Genomic DNA, 12,610 nt, shown 5'->3' on the forward strand with positions numbered 1-12,610 from the left:
TGAATGCTAACAACCCATTTACATTCCTCACCACCTGCAATCTGCAAATTAACTTTTAGTAAATCCTGCATGAGGACTTCCAAGTTCCTTAGCAACTCAGATTTTATAATTGTATCTCCATTTAGAAAATAGTCTACCATTTTTTATTTCTTCTACCAAAGTGCATGACCATACACTTCCCAACACTATATTCCATCTGCCACTTCTTTGCCCATTCACCTAATCTGTCTAAGTTCTGTAGCCTCTCTGCTTCCTCAACACTACCTGCCCCTCCACCTATCTTTGTATCATCCACAAACTTGGCCACAAAGCTATCAATTCCATCATCCAAATCATTGACACATAACTTAAAAAGAAGCAGTCCCAACACAGACCCTTTAGAACACCACTAGTCACTGGCAACCAATTAGAAAAGGCTCCTTTTAGTCCCACGCTTTGCCGCCTGCCAACCGGTCAAAGCTCTATCCATGTTAGTAGCTTTTCTGTAATACTATGGGCTCTTCACTTGTTATGCAGCCTCATGTGTTGCACTTTGTCAAGGGCCTTCTGAAAATCCAAGTACACGACATCTGCTGACACCCCTTATTCTATCGTGCTTGTTATTTCTTCAAAGAATTCCAACAGTTCAGGCAAAATTTGCTCTTAAAGAAACCATGCTGTCTTCGGGCCTATTTTATCATGTGCCTCTGGTGGTGGCATCCATCGGTCTCGAGAGACCATGGATTTGCGCCTGGAGTTTCCAGGGCGCAGGCCTGGGCAAGGTTGTATGGGAAACCGGCAGTTGCCCAAGCTGCAGGCCTTCCCCTCTCCACGCCACCGATGTTGTCCAAGGGAAGGGCACTAGGACCCATGCAGCTTGGCACCGGTGTCATCGCAGAGCAATGTGTTGTTAAGTGCCTTGCTCACGGACACAAACACGTTGCCTCAGCTGAGGCTCGAACCAGTGACCTTCAGGTTACTAGTCTGATGCTTGGCCATGCGCCAACACCATGTGCCTCTAAGTACCCCAAAACCACATACTTACAATCAGCTCCAACATCTTCACAACCACCGAGAGATCTGTTTAACTAGCCTATAATTTCCTTCTTGAAGCATGGAGCGACATTTGCAATTTTCCATTCCTACCTTGCTGGAAACCATTGATTCTTAAAAGATCATTACTAATGCCTGTCAATCTCTTCAGCCATCTCTTTCAGAACCCTGGGATGTATACCATCTGATCCAGTTGACTTACTTACCTTCAGACCTTTCAGGTTCCCAAGCACCTTCACTCTAGAATGACAACTTCACACGTCTGACCCCTGACACTCTGGAACTTCCACCATACTGCTAGTGTCTTCCACAATGAAGATTGATACAAAATACTTATTCAGTTTGTCTGCCATTTCCCTGTCCCTGCATTATTACTTCTCCAATGTCATTTTCCAGTGGTCCAATATTTACTTTCACCTCTCTTTTACACTTTATATATCTGAAGAACCTTTTGGTATCCTCTTTACTATTAATGGCTAGATTACCATCATATTCCATCAGTTCCTTCTTTATGCTGCCTCCTGTTGGTTTTTAAAAGCTTCTCATTCCACTACATTTTGCTCTATTATATGCCCTCTTTTTGGCTTCTCTTGTCAGCCATGGTTGCATCATCCATCCTCTAGAATGACTTTTCTTCTTTGGGATGTCTCTATCCTGCGCCTTCCAAATTGCTCCCAGAAACTCAGCCATCGCTCTGCCATCGTCCCTGTCAGTGTTCTTTTCCAATCAATTCTGGCCAGCTCCTCTCTCCTGCCTCTGTAATTCCCTGTACTCCACTTTAATACTGTTACATTTGATTTTACCATAGAACCATAGAACACTACAGCACAGTACAGGCCCTTCAGCCCTCCATGTTGTGCTGACCCATATAATCCTTAAAAAAAAGTACTAAACCCACACTACCCCATAACCCTCTATTTTTCTTTCATCCATGTGCCTGTCCAAGAGGCTCTTAAATACCCCCAATGCTTTAGCCTCCACCACCATCCCTGGCAAGTCATTCCAGGCACCCACAACCCCCTGTGTAAAAAACTTACCCCTGATGTCTCCCCTAAACTTCCCTCCCTTAATTTTGTACATATGCCCTCTTGTGTTTGCTATTGGTGCCCTGGGAAACAGGTACTGACTATCCACCCTATCTATGCCTCTCATAATCTTGTAGACCTCTATCAAATCCCCTCTCATTCTTCTACACTCTAAAGAGAAAAGCCCCAGCCCTGCTAACCTTGCTTCATATGACTTGTTCTCCAAACCAGGCAATATCCTGGTAAATCTCCTCTGCACCCTCTCCATAGCTTCCACATCCTTGGGGTGACCAGATTTGAACACAATACTCTAAGTGCGGTCTCACCAGAGATTTGTAGAGTTGCAACATGATCTCTCTGCTCTTGAACACAATCCCCCTGCTAATGAAGCCTAGCATCCAATAGGCCTTCTTAACTACCCTATCAACCTGTGTAGGGAACTTGAGGGATGCATGGATTTGAACCCCAAGGTCCCTGTGTTCATCCACACTCTTACTGACCATTAATCCTGTACTCAGTCATCTGGTTAGTCCTTCCAAAATGAATCACCTCACACTTATCCGGATTGATCTCCATCTGCCATTTTTCTGCCCAACTCTGCAGCCTGTCTATATACTTTCCTTCCACAACTACCCTCTGCTTTCTTCCTTTAAGCCTGTTTTTTAACCAAACAGCCAAAGTTCACCTTACCCCATGCCTCATGACTTTCTGGATAAGTCTCTTGCGAGGGACCTTGCTAAAGTCCATGTAGACCACATCTGCTGCCCTACCCTCATCAATTTCTTTTGTTACCTCTTCAAAAAACCCAATCAGGCTCGTGCAGCACGATCTTCCCTTCACAAAGCCATGTTGGCTATCCATTAGTAGACTGTACTTCTCCAAATGCTTGTAGATCCTTAAGAATCATTTCCAGTAGTTTTCAGACCACTGACATAAGTCTCAACGGTCTATAGTTCCCAGGTTTCTCCCAATTTCCTTTTCTAAACAAGGGAACTACATTTGCCATTCTCCAGTCCACCAGCACTTCCCTTGTAGACAAAGAGGATTCAAAAATCTTAGCTAATGCTCCAGAGATCTTTTCTCTCAATTCCCACAACAACCTGGGGTGTATCATATCCGGCCCTGGGGATTTATCAATCTTTACCTTCTTCTTCTCAAATTTCAGGGTGAATTCTATCATATTTTGATTACCGTCTCCTCAGGGTTCCTGTACCTTAAGCTCTCTAATCAATTCCAGTTCATTGCACAATGCCCCATCCAGAATAGCTGACCTCTAGAGGGATCAACCATGAGCTGCTCTAAAAATCTATCTTATATCCATTCTACAAAGTCCCCCTCTTGGGATCCAGCACCAACCGAATTTTTTGAATCTACCTGCATATCAAAATTCCCCATGGCTGCGTAACATTGCCCTTTTGACTTGCATTTTCTATCTCCTGTTATAATTCGTAGACCACATCTTTGCTACTATTTGGAAGTCTGTATATAACTCCCATCATGGTCTTTTTTACCCTTGCAGTTTCTTAACTCTACCTATAATGATTCTACACTTTCTGATCCTTTATGCCTCTTTTTAATGATTTGATTTCATTTTTCACCAACAGAGCCATTCCATTCCTTCTGCCTTCCTGCCTGTCCTTTTGATACAATGTGTAACTTTGGATATTAAGCTACCAGCTATAATCTTCTTTCAGCCATGATTCAGCCATGCCCACAACATCATACATGCCCATCTGTATCTGTGCTACGTTCATCTACCTTATTCTGTCTTCTGCATGCATTCAAATATAATGCCTTTCAGTCCAGTAATCATCACCCTTTTTGATTTTGGCACACTTTTACATTGCAACTCATCCCGTTGATGGCAATTTTGCTGTATCACCAGTCTCCTTGCTATCAATCTCACTACCCATGCCTCTGTTTGTAAACCAACTACCCTATCCTCAGCTCTATCACTTTGGTTCCCATCTACCTGCCAGGTTAGCTTAAGCCCTGCCGATCAGTTCTATCAAACATGCCTGCAAGGATATTGGTCCCCCAGCCCCCCCCAGATTTAGGTGTAACCCATCCACTTGAACAGGTTATACGTTCCCCAGAAGAGATCCCAATAATCTAGAAAACTGAACCCCTGCCCCTGCACCAATTCCTCAGCCACACATTCATCTGCCAAATCATCCTATCCTTAAGCTCGCTGGTGCATGTCACAGGCATCATTCCAGAGATTACAACCCTGGAAGTCCTGCCTTTCAGCTTTCTTCCTTGTTCCCTAAAATTTCTCTTCAAGAACTCCTCACCTTTCCTACCTATGTCATTGGTGCCAATATGTACAAAGACTTCTGACTGCTCCCCCTCCCCCTTTGCCACGGACCCTTGACAGTACCATCCGGGTGTGTCCATCGCGTCCATAAAATCTCACTTCTATTCCTCTAACTATGGAATCTCCCATCACCACTGATGAGAAACATATTAATCAGTATTAATGGGATTAAACATATTAAATTTAGAAAACATATTAATGATTCTAAGTTGACTCCAACTGATTTTGGTCCCAGTGTACGATGGCACAATTAAGTGGTGATTCTTTGCTTGCTGCTTAGATGGAAATCATGAAATTAGGACAACCACAGTTGAAATCTCTGGACACAGCCATAAGTAACTAAGTAAGCAGCATCGTTTTAAGACATTTAAAAAATCTATTGATACCCAAAATCGATGAACCTGAAATGGCAGACCTAGGTTGCAAGTGCAGTTCTCCTTTAAGAAAACGGGAGTGGGAATGCCAAAGCTGTCTACAGGAACAATTGAAATGCAGAAGCCTCAGACTTCCATTCATGACCATCCCGCTGGCAAATGTACAGTCTCTGGAAAATAAAATTGAAAACCTCAGAGCAAGATTGCTGTACTAGAGGGAAATCAAGGATGGCTATTTACTCTGTTTTATGGAAACATGGCTTACACTGTTTCACCACGGGCTTCACCATTCTCTACAAAGACAGGCCAACTTGGTCTTTTAAAGGCAGAGCAAATGGAGTATGCTTTATGAATAACACATCGTGGTGCACAAATGCAGCAGTTCTGCTCACCTGAAGTGGTGAAATGTTATCTATTTTGTCTGCCGAGGAAGTTTTCCGCCATCATACTGTAGTGGTATAAATTCCTCAGCCAACATCAGGCCAACATCAGGCGGGCACTGGAGGAACTGAGCAATGTCATCAGCTGGCACAATATTGCACACCCTGATGCCATTCCTATCATTACGAAAGATTTCAACCAGGCCAGCTTGAAAAAGTCTGTGAACAACTACCACCAACCTATCACCTGTGGAACCGGAGGAGCCGACACACTTGACCACTGTCATACTACCTTCAAGAACGTTTACCTGGCTATGCTTCTACAGTGCTGGTGTACAAGGCAACACAAAATGGCTTACAGACACTACATTATTGTCAAGGTCAGAAGTTGTTTGTTGAAGAAATAGAGAGACAGTAATCTAGTGTGAATAGTGAATGGGTTTCTCTGAGAAGATCCGTATTGACACCAGGCATGGATGTGTCAGATACACTGGTGTTACGAATGTGAAGCAACTCTGAGGGACCGAAGGGTACAAAGTCGCCCCCTCCTTTTTGAGAATCGTAAGATCACTATTAATTCGGGTCTGGGACCCAGGAAATGAGAGAGAGAGATGCAGAATACACAGGGTTTGGAATGTGTCCTGGCCTCAGCGGAATGGAACCACTGATAATGGCCATTGTCTCTTGGAGACGGAATTGTGTATTGAGTACTGTACTATTCATTGAGGCCCTCAGGGGACGACCAGAGTGGGCTGGTTGAGGGATTGCATCATCCCAACCTGATTGACATCTGAGACCCAGTGAGTAAGGATAAAAGAAGGGTCTGGGAACAACCCCTTTAGATGCACCAGGAGAAACGCTAGAAATCCTGTGACAGCGTTTTATAGCGAAAGCCGGTGGGAGCTCGTGTGCATCCTCCCTTGCCTGGGTGGCGAGCTCACCATGGAAGAACAGTTTAGCTAAAGGAGAGGTCACACTTGAACAGCCACAACAACAAGACACCTGACGGATCGAAATCGTAAAGGAAAGCCGACAAGTTTTTCTCCTAATCTCTCTCTCTCTCTCCAACAATTGCAACACAGCGGTCCCCAATGGCTGCAGCCTGTATGAACTGAATGAACTATATATTTCCATCGAACAATACATTATCCCCCTAGACAACGATAGAGCTTATTTCTTATTGATTATTATTATACCCGCACTTTTAGATTTAGTATTGATGATGTATATTATGTGTATATTTGCATTGATATTATTTTTGTGTATTTTTACTAATAAATATTGTTAAAAATAGTTTCATCAGACTTCAATGGACGTCTCTATCTTTGCTGGTAAGTAACCCAGTTACAGGGTTCGTAACGCTGGTAAGCTTATGAAGTGTAAGTGTATTTAACCATGTGTTGTGTACAACCAAGTAGAAATGGGCTCTTCAACACACCACATCCACTTGACTGTATTAATGCCATATCTCTCTAAGCCTTACCCATTTAAGTAGCTGTCGAGATGTCTCTTAAATGTTGTTCTGTTCATGCCTTTGGCAGCTCATTCCAGATACCAAATACTCTTTATATGAAAAAAGCATCCCTTAGATTCCCTTTGCTGTCTAGTTTTAGACTCGTCTGCCCTGGAAAGCCTTGATAGGGTCATCCTTCAGCTGCCTTTAGAAACATAGAAAACCTACAGCACAATACAGGCCCTTCGGCCCACAAAGATGTGCTGAACATGTCCCTACCTTAGAAATTACTAGGCTTACCTATAGCCCTCCATTTTACTAAGCTCCATGTACCTATCTAAAAGCCTCTTAAAAGACCCTATCGTATCCGCCTCCACCACCATTGCCAGCAGTCCATTCCAGGCACTCACCACTCTCTGAGTAAAAAATTTACCCCCAACACCTCCTCTGTATCTACTCCCCAGCACCTTAAACCTGTATCCTCTTGTTGCAGCCATTTCAGCCCTGGGAAAAAGCCTCTGACTATCCACATGATTAATGCCTCTCATCATCTTATACACCTCTATCAGGTCACCTCTCATCCTCTGTCGCTCCAAGGAGAAAAGGCCGAGTTCACTCAACCTATTCTCATAAGGCATGCTCCCCAATCCAGGCCACATCCTTGTAAATCTCCTCTGCACCGTTTCTATGGTTTCCACATCCTTCCTGTAGTGAGGTGACCAGAACAGAGCACAGTACTCCAAGTGGCGTCTAACCAGGGTTCTATATAGCTGCAACATTACCTCTCAGCTCCTAAATTCAATTCCATGATTGATGAAGGCCAATACACTAAACACCTTCTTAACCACAGAGTCAACCTGCGCAGCTGCTTTGAGCATCCTATGGACTCGGATCCCAAAATCCCTCTGATCCTCCACACTGCCAAGAGTCTTAACATTAATACTATATTCTGCCATCGTATTTGACCTACCAAAATGAAGAACTTCACACATATCTGGATTGAACTCCATCTGCCACTTGTCAGCCCAGTTTTGCATCCTATCAATGTCCTGCTGTAACCTCTGACAGCCCTCCACACTATCCACAACACCTCCAACTTTTGTATCATCAGCAAACTTACTAACCCATCTCTCCACTTCCTCATCCAGGTCATTTATAAAAATCACGAAGAGTAAGGGTCCCAGAACTGGTGACCAACCTCCATGCAGAATATGACCCATCTACAACCACTCTTTGCCTTCTGTGGGCAAGCCAATTCACAAAGCAATGTCCCCTTGGATCCTATGCCTCCTTACTTTCTCAATAAGCCTTGCATGGGGTACCTTATCAAATGCTTTGCTGAAATCCATATACACTACATCTACTGCTCTTCCTTCATCAATGTGTTTAGTCACATCCTCAAAAAATTCAATCAGGCTCGTAAGGCACAACCTGCCCTTGACAAAGCCATGCTGACTATTCCTAATCATATTATACCTCTCCAAATGTTCATAAATCCTGTCTCTCAGGATCTTCTCCATCAACTTACCAACCACTGAGTTAAGAACTCATTGGTTTATAATTTCCTGGCTATCTCTACTCCCTTTCTTGAATAAAGGAACAACATCCGCAACCCTCCAATCCTGGGGAGCCACTCCCGTCCTCATTGATGATGCAAAGATCATCGCCAGAGGCTCAGAAATCTCCTCCCTTGTCTCCCACAGTAGCCTGGGGTACATTTTGTCCGGTCCAGTGACTTATCCAACTTGATGCTTTCCAAAAGTTCCAGCACATCCTCTTTCTTAATAGCTACATGCTCAAGCTTTTCAGTCTGCTAGAAGTCATCACTACATCACCAAGACCCTTTTCCATAGTGAATAATGAAGTAAAGTATTCATTAAGTACCTCTGCTATTTCCTCTGGTTCCATACACACTTTCCCACAGTCACATTTGACAGGTCCTATTCTTTCACGTCTTATCCTCTTGCTCTTCACATACTTGTAGAATGCCTTGAGGTTTTCTTTTATTCTGCCCACCAAGGCCTTCTCATGGCCCCTTCTGGCTGTCCGAATTTCCTTCTTAAACTCCTTCCTAATAGCCTTATGATCTTTTAGATCTTTTAGATCTCTGAACCTTTTGTAAGCTTTTCTTTTCTTCTTGACTAGATTTATCACAGCCTTTGTAAACCACGGTTCCTGTACCCTACCATAACTTCCCTGTCTCATTGGAATGTACCTATGCAGAAGTCCACACAAATATCCCCTGAATATTCATCACATTTCTTCTGTAATTTTCTCTGAGAACATCTGTTTCCAATTTAAGCCTCCAATTTGCTGCCTTATAGCCTCATAATTCCCCTTACTCCAATTTTCCTTTTGTTCCAAGGAAAAGAGCCGCAGCCTTTTGAAACTCTCCCTATTTCTTAAGTCTTCCAGTGCAGGCAACAGCTTTGTGAATTGTTTCTGCACCCAGTGTTCCCTCTTTTTTTATGGCTGTGCAGACCAACTGTTGCTTTGAGCAGGAAATTTTTACATGACCTGAAAACCGCACAAGACTTAACTGATTTTTATTTGTAGACGGGCTGGCAATTTATTAACAAGGAGCTACCAACTTACATTCTGTGTTTATTGTTACAATTTGTAGCAGTGTTGTAACTTGAAACACTGACAATGTAAACATATTGAAGCTCTAAAATGTTTCAAAGTAAAGGTTGTGGTGCATTTATTATTTAGAAAATTTATTGATTATATTCATGAACACATAATCAATTATAGAGTATTTCATAGTTATATTAAGATAGATTTCAAAATTATATTAGCATAATTTCAAAATGATGTTAATATTTTGTAAAGAATATGTACTCCAACTGCACTGAACAAAGGCTATGTGCATGAGAGCATTTCAGTTACTGTGCAGCTACACACTGGCACAACTTAGAAAGAACAACGTCCATTCCCTCTTCAGCTTAATCTGATCCTTTCTTTAGCAGAGCAACCAGAACTGCACACAATGCTGTCTAAGCAATGTTTTGTAAAACTGGAGCATGATGTCCTGACTTTTGTATTAATTGTCTGATTGTTCATTGTCTCCTATCATACATCCTTTATGTCATTATGTCTATGTTGCCACTTTTGAGTAAGTACACAAGGTCTTTCTGGTCAGCAAGACTTCCCAGGGCCCTGCCATTCGCAATGTATAACCTGGCCTGATTAAGCTTCCCAAAATGTATCACTTCACTTTCGACTGAGTGAAATTCCACCAGCCATTCGTTTTCCCACTTTCCCAGTTGATATGGATCCTGTCGTACCCCTAAACAGCTTTTTGTACTGCCCACTCTACCACTGATTTTGGTGTCACCTGCAAACATACTAATCATGATACTACATACACATATAAATCATTAAAATATATATGATTAACAGCAAGGGACTGGGCACTGATCCCTGCACACTCCACTGCTCACACAATCTGAAAATCAGCCCTGCCTCCCACTGTCATGCGAATTTTGTATCCAATTGGCTAGATCATCCTGGATTCCATATGATTCGACCCACCAGAAAGAAAGATTAACTTTATTCATCACACATAGGTTGAAGCACAGAGTGAAATGCGTTGCTTTGCATCAATGGCCAACACAGTCTGAAGATTGCAATGTGGACAGCCTACAAATGTCACCATGCTTCTGCGTCAGCATAGCATGTCCCCAATTCACTAACCCTAATGCTCACCATACACCTTTGAAGTGTAAGACGAAACCTGAGTACCTGAGGGAAGCCTATGTGGTTGGGAGAAGAACATGGAAATGCCTCACAGAGGGTGGCAGGGATTGAACACTGATTGCTGATAGTTGACACTGTAAAGTGTTGTGCTAATTGCTGCACTCCCAGGCTGCCTTATCAAAGGCCTTGCTAAAGTCCATAAAGTCCATGTCCAAACATGAGATTTATTTCTGGATTTCACAATTGAATGGGGATTTTCAGACTTGTAGGGAATAATTGGAGTCATTTCCTAGTATGGTTATTCCATTGATGGCCCTGGGTGGTGTACTAGCTCCCGGACAAACAGGACTTCCTTCCTGGCAATTGCCTCACCGATGACCATCTCATGTTTCTCTCATCAAGTCCTGGAGGTCTCTTGCAGCCTCCTTTTCCATGGCAACCATTATGTGTATTCCTAGGGCTTGTGGCAACGATGGATGTACATTTAATGATTGTACTAGAAAGTATACAGCAAATTTAACGGGGATGTGCTCAATGGACCCAGTACAGATTCAGATGGACTGATCCCACCTTAAGTGAATGACTCTCTTGGTAAGCCGCATCACATCTTTTGCTAATACATGTTTGTCCAATTCTACAATTTTTTTTACGATTAGATATTGAGCTATCCGCACACATCTAGCATGCAAGCAGAACCTAATTTTTTGACTTGCGCTCCTTTTCACCACCTAACTGAACCCTCAGACACCTGCCTCATGCCCTCTCCTCAATGTCTTTGCTTTCAACCTCATCCCCGGGCAAAATTGACTCTGGGACTTAAGCTGTGACTTGCTGTAAGGCACAGAAAATATTTTGCCCCAAGATCTTGAGCCAGAAGAGTATTCAGTGGAATGGACTTCTGGCGAAGGAGTAAGAGTTCACAATGTTTTAATGCATTCAGAGTTTTTTTTAACATATGAAGAACTGGGATCAAAATCTTGAAACTAGCTGGTTCTGCAGCATTTTGTGTGTGTTGCTTTGCCTCTGTGCATGCAGAGGGAGATGTCAGTGGAACTGTGTGTTACCTTTATTACTCAAGAACTGAAGGCAATTAACAGAATATGTTCCGAAATCTAACCCCAGCACTTGGAGCAACAGATAGTTACTGTATCTTTTCTCTTGGATTTCAATAGGTCTTTCATTCTCTAAACCCAGGAAGTATACTTCAGGCTTCACATTTCATTTGAGTCAGGGTTTCACGAAATTTATGCTTTGCAATATGCTGTCAGCCCTTCCCGTAGGGGACTGATTTTCAGGGAGAAGTAAAACCTCTTCCTCCGTTGCGTTGATACCAGCAGACTTTTTGCACGACAGCACCTTGAAACGTGGAAGAAATACATCAACATTTTGGAACTCAGCAAATAGAAGCAGGAGGATGCCTCTTGGCTCCTCCAGTTGCTCTGCCATTTAGTGAAACAACTACTGATTTTCTATCTCAGACTTCTTTATGTCCCTTAATTCTTTTAATGTCCAGAAATCTATTGGCCTCTGTTTTCAATAGTCAAAATGGTTGTTGTGATGCATCTAGTGTGGTGGTGCAGTGGGTAGTGCTTGTCACTCTCTCTTTCAGCTTCCATCACTGTCTCACAGTCTCACAAAAAGGAGAGCTGAATGTGTAAGTCTCTCCCTGCCCATACATCACCTCTCTAATAACAACCCTTCTGTAGTGCCTCCTTGATGGTGACGCACAGAAAATGAACTCGTTTCGGACTCAGGCTGAACTACAGAGGACGGGGAGGAGGTCTGGGAGATCTGGCCCCTGCACACGTAACATGCAGGCCTACCAGTGTGCGGACATGCCCTGGTGCTCGTGAACCAGATCCCCAGCTATAGCCCCACTGCCTTATGGGCAGCCTCGGGAAAGCCAAAGGCTACAGAAGTAAACCCAGACAGCAAATCCAGAGTGGAGCCCCTAAGGTGGCTGGACATCATTGGACAGCTTTGCAGCGGCTCCTGCAGCCAAGCTGGTGGCAAACATGTTGCCACATAAGCTTTCCTTTGGATTACGTTGGTGGCCTTGATGACTGGGCATTTCAGGATCTCCATACCTTCCGCCCAGGCTTGAAATGATGATCATTACCACCCATTGTCCTTGAGACAGACGAATTCCAACCAATGCCTGAACATTCACAGCCCTCAGGATGGATATTTCTGAAGAATCACAAGCATTTGACTGAAGCAATTTCTCCTTGATCCTTTAGTCCGCTAAAGAACTCTGGCAGATTATTCAAATATAACTTGCTTTCATAAATCCAAGCAAACATCTCAAATGCAAGCTTAAAATTTATTCT

Source organism: Hypanus sabinus, chromosome 14 (genome assembly GCF_030144855.1).
Source record: "Hypanus sabinus isolate sHypSab1 chromosome 14, sHypSab1.hap1, whole genome shotgun sequence".
Lineage (NCBI taxonomy): Eukaryota > Metazoa > Chordata > Chondrichthyes > Myliobatiformes > Dasyatidae > Hypanus > Hypanus sabinus.